Raw genomic sequence first — 5,472 nt, 5'->3', positions numbered from 1 at the left:
GCCACTGTCAACCTCTGAGCAAGAGGGACAAAGGGCTGAGATGCTTTACCAGAGACCCCAGAAGAAAGTGAGGCCACTGCAGAAGGGACTATGAGGTGGGAGCTGGGACCAGAGGAGAGGCGCAGCCACTGTCAGGCACTCAGCCTGAAGCAGAAGGAGACGGCAAGAAGTGCCCGGAAGACATGCCCTGGCTTCTGCCTTCCTCCTGCCCATCCTTCTCTTGCTGTTGGCCAAACCTAACTGGAAACCAGTTAGCAAGGGAACCTAAGAAACAGACTGCAGGTGCTGGCCTAATAATAAAGAGAAGAGCAAGGGAAGGGCAGGGAATGGGTTTAAGAAGAAACAGGCAAATGTCTTGCATAGAATCCCACCTCTTCAAACGTGAAACTCTTCCCAGTTGAGACTAATAATACAATGTGGACAACAGGATGGGTATTATTTGTGAAAATCTAACACAATCACTCAACGGATGCTTTTTTGGAAACAATGGAGGAAGAAGGGGATAATTATTTCGGTAGTAGTTACATTAAAATGGAAAAGCAAGCGTTACCTTAAGCCAAATGGGCACTCTCATTTGGTCTTCCATTCTGCAAATATTACTGAGCACCCTAAGGACACACAGTAAGACTGACACTATCCTTGACCTCCAGGAGATCATTAAGGAACTCTCAGTCTATGGATGGGAAAAAATATTAACCAGGCCTAATTAATATAAATCAAAAATTCAGGAATCATTACAGAATGGGAAGTGTTTATTTAATATGTAAATTTTAATACTGCTTTCCTTTCAAATACCTCAGAGAGTTTAAAACTAGAAGGGGAGCCTTTGGAAGGGTGCCAAAGAACCCTCCATTCTCACTCTATTTCAGTCTATCTAAACATCTTTACCTCGGGGCAGGCTGCAGTCTTCTTCAACTATATTCCCACATACCTACTTCCCATTCGCTATACTGCAAGGAATACCCACTTAAACACAGAATAGAACTTGTAGCTCAAATTTCCCCATGAAAACAACCTGGGGATGGGGGAATAAAGTCAAATTTAGACTGACCCAAGTTTCTACAAACCCTTCGGGACATTTAAAATCCCCAAGCATATATGGTTCCAACCAACTCTTGACATTCAGATAGTGAGTTATTATGCTGACATCTGTGAGCTGTTGCACCTTGCTGTTAACTTCATCCCTGGAAACAGTGTTGGCACAGAATCAACTCTTACAGGCATTAATATGAACTGAGGCTAGATTCCTGCTGACTATACGAATGCCTTTAATCTAGGGTATATGTCATACCTTGAAGAAATCCTAAAACAGAATTATTAAAGATGTCTTTCTTTAAAAAAAAAAAAAAAGGCAGGTGGTTCTTTTTCCTTTATATAAGCAAGTAAATCACAAAAGCAAATGTCCTCTTTTTGCTTAAGGCCAAAACAATGTCAAATAAAGCAAAAGATAAACACATACCTCTGAGGCCATACTTCGCTCATTTCCACCTTTCCTCCTGCATAATTCTCAATATTAACACAGCTTGGGAGGATGAGTGACCAGATTTAGGAAAGGGTAAAGGATAGAATTTAGCAAAGAAAAGCAAATGGGACTACTAAACCCCTGAAAGTATATGCAAATGTTTCCAAGGATAAAATACTTTAAGGCAAATCCATATATAAAAAAGAACTGAATCACCATTATAGTAAAGTCAGACTTTTCAACAGTTTACTTGAAATATAACATTTATTTTAGACTCCAGCTATACATGAAGGCACAGCACAAAGACAACTGTTTTGTTTCTCAACATGTATTTATGTCAAGCACTCAACGTAAGATCCAAGAACAAAATTGGTTATCAGCTGTGGACACCTAAAGTGAGAGTCCATTTGGCTACAAAACTCCGAAATAATTTTCCTTTGGAGCTCTGGAAAGAAAAACTATCAACACTTGATGATATGTGTGTGTGAATCAACAGATATATTAACTTCATAATATATAACATAATAATTCATAATAAAGATAGCAAGCTATGTTAATATATTTCATCAATATCTTCAAACATAGCAAACATAAAAACACTAGTAAACATAAAATCTTCCCCAGAAGTGACTTTAAATACTTCTTTTAATTTGCTCAGTTAAGGTAATTCCCAATTACCAGTTTATTTTGTTTTCAAGATCTTATTGAAATAACAAGAAATTTAAAATTCCTGAAGGTACAGTATTTATTATCTCTTGATTACTTATACTGTATACAGCCCAGCAGGGGGTGTTTTAAGCGAAAATATTTAATAACCTCATTCACACTAAAGAATACATGAAACACAAATGCAGCAAGAATGGTCCATTTTCCTAGGACTATTTGCACCTATCTAATAAGTAAAGAGGAAGATGGGAATATTCTAGGCAGATGAAGAATCATGAAAAGAAAACTGAGCATGTTGGCTGAAGTGTGTGTGAAATGATTAAACATCAAAGATAACTGGTATTCATATAGACACACAATAGAAAATTATTTTGCATAATCTTTTGTTAATGTGCTAATAAAAACTGACAATAAAATTCTGTACTCAGGTTTTTCATTCTAAAATAAAGACATGGACTGTATATGTGCTCTATGTTTGGGATTCTCAGATGATACTGTCAGCACTTATGTGGTACCACATTATTTAGCAAGTAATAATACAATGTCTTGGGTAATTAATTGTTATATTGATCTCATCTTGCTAACTAGATTAAATACTCCTTTGTACTCCCAAATCTCCTTGCACATGTAGCAGCTCAAAAAATACTCCTGACTGATGAGCATGTTTATCTAAATTGGAGGTGTCTAGCCTATAAACATATTGGCTGACATCCAATTCTCCATTTTATTGTGTTATTTTAATAGCCAAAAGTTGATATCTACATGTCAGGGACAACTCACACCCAAATAATGCACTGACATTCTTTTTACTTCCCAGAAAGTATTCAAGCACAACTTAAATCGTTGTCTTAATCTACAAAAACACCAACCCATTGTATCATTGAAGGGTAAAACAGTTTACCCTATAACTAAGAGAAAGATTCTTTTTCTGTTTTCTCTTTTTATTGTTACTTGTGTGTATGAAATACATGTCTAAAACAAATGCTTAGAAGTTAAAGTGTTAGTACAGTGACTACCACTAAAAATCCCACCCAGATAAAGAAAGAGAACATGGTCACTTAGAGCCCCTCCCCCATCACATCATCAGCTCTCTCCCAGAGGTAACCTGTACCCTAACTCTTGTTTTGCTCTTCACTTTATTTATAGTTCTACTACCTGAGCATGTATACCCAAACAAGATATAGCTCAGTGTGGCTACTTTGGGTCTTTAATAAATAAAGACACTCCATATGCATTCTTTCAGTGATGAGCTTCTTTTGCTCAATATGGTCTATTCTCCAAGTCTATTTCCAATGTGGCGGCCAAAGCAATCTTATTAAAATATAAGTCAAGGTGGGGCACTGACTCTGCTCAGAACCCTACAGTGGTCGCTCAACTCAGTAAAAGCAATAATGCCAATGAGGCTCTCCACAATCTGAGTACACAGTTACCCTCTGATCTACATTACTCCCCTCCACCTCCTCTCCAGGAATGCCCCTACCTGTGCCTATGCATTGGCTGTTTCCTCAGCCGGAGGGGTTCCTCCAACCGCACACCCTGTGGCCCATACCTTACCACCTTCAAGTCTTCTCTAATATCACATTCTCAGGGAAGTCCATCTGACCTCCCTACTTAAATTGCAAACATAGGGCTTCCCTGGTGGAGCAGTGGTTGGGAGTCCGCCTGCCGATGCAGGGGATACAGGTTCGTGCCCCGGTCCGGCAGGATCCCGCATGCCGTGGAGCGGCTGGGCCCGTGAGCCATGGCCGCTGGGCCTCTGCGTCCGGAGCCTGTGCTCCGCGGCGGGTGAGGCCACGGCAGTGAGAGGCCCGCGTACCGCAAAAAAAAAAAAAAAAAATTGCAAACACACACGCACTCTACCCCACTCCCAGAAATTCCTCATTCCTTTTCCATGCTTTCACTTTATTCTCCTTAACACTCATCACTTTGACATTGCATTTATTTAATGTTTTTTGTTTGTTCTGTGTGCTCTCCCCACTAGAATGTAAGCTCCATCAGGTCTGCCCAACATGTAGAACAGTGCCTGGCACACAGTAGGGACTCAATAAATTTTGTTAAATGAATGAATGAACATTATGCTTCTGAGACCATTCATATTGATGGTACAGAGCTAGAATTCTTTTTACATTTCCATTGTACATATAAAACTCAATTCTCCAATCTGTTGGTGGTGGACATTTGGGTTATTTCCAGTTTTGTTCTTTTGCTTGGCTCTTATAAGCAATGCTATGATGCACCTTTATATACGTGAATCCTGGTGCATAAAATGCAGGAGCTTCTCAAGGGTGGACACCTGAGAAAGGACTTACAGGACTATTGAGTATGCAAATCTCAACTCCCCTAGGAGTGCCTGTCTGCCAAAATGGCTGTGCCAGTCTGGACCCACCAATATGTAGAGCTCACTTTACCCCAGACCCCACCTCAAGACTTGTCAGGTTGTTCATGTTTGCCAACGCAGTGAGTATGTATGTAATCTCATTGTGCTCTTGCTTTGTATTTCTCTGATTATGAATGAGATTAAGCATTTCTCCCTACATTTATTGGTCTTTGCTTCATTATGAAGTGCCTATTTCAGACTTTTGCCCAGATTTCTATTAGCTTGTCTTTTTGTTGTTGATTGCTAAGTTGTATAAGTCAAGGTCCAGTCAGGAAAACCAAAACCACACAAGATATTTTAAATGGAGGGGATTTAATTCAGAGGATGGCCACACAGGTGTTGGAAGGCTGAAGGAACAAAAAAGGAGGGAGGGGGAAATCCTGAGGTAACCAAGATATTAATAACATCAGGAAGCAGCTTATGCCCCTAAGGAAGAGGAGACGAGAGATAAGACTCTGGACCTCTGAGGTGATCGGTCCGTACCTGGACCCAGTTAGTACACAAACACCCCAAAGGTGAGTGAGGATTTGGCATTACATCTGTCACGGAGAGGCGTGGTGCATACCCACTGGTACCTCCATGGGGTGAAGGAAGGTCAATGCTGGAAGCAGGCTCACCCCTCCTACTTACAGGATTGGGGTTGAGAGTACAGATGCAGGCCCACATACATGGCTACATTTAAACAGTTAAATTATGTGCTATCATTAAATTTTAACAGATGTAGCTTTGTAATGTCCTAGAAGGCCAGGAGTGAATTTAGGTGAATGGTACTCCAAGTATGGCCCGCAATGCAAGTTTGCAAATTACTTGTTATTGGTCCATGCCAAGTAAGTATAGAAACTGAGAGTGTTTAGAAATTTTTATAGCAATTTGACAGTAATGTTATGTTGGTTTTATACTTTTTTAATTTGATTTTTCTTACAATTTATATTTCTTGTAGTTAACAAAAGTATTGGTTTGTGATAAA

This window comes from Physeter macrocephalus, chromosome 17 (genome assembly GCF_002837175.3).
Source record: "Physeter macrocephalus isolate SW-GA chromosome 17, ASM283717v5, whole genome shotgun sequence".
NCBI classification, from domain to species: Eukaryota; Metazoa; Chordata; class Mammalia; order Artiodactyla; family Physeteridae; genus Physeter; species Physeter macrocephalus.
The sequence above is the reverse complement of the archived record's forward strand: the minus strand, read 5'-3'. Positions refer to the sequence as shown.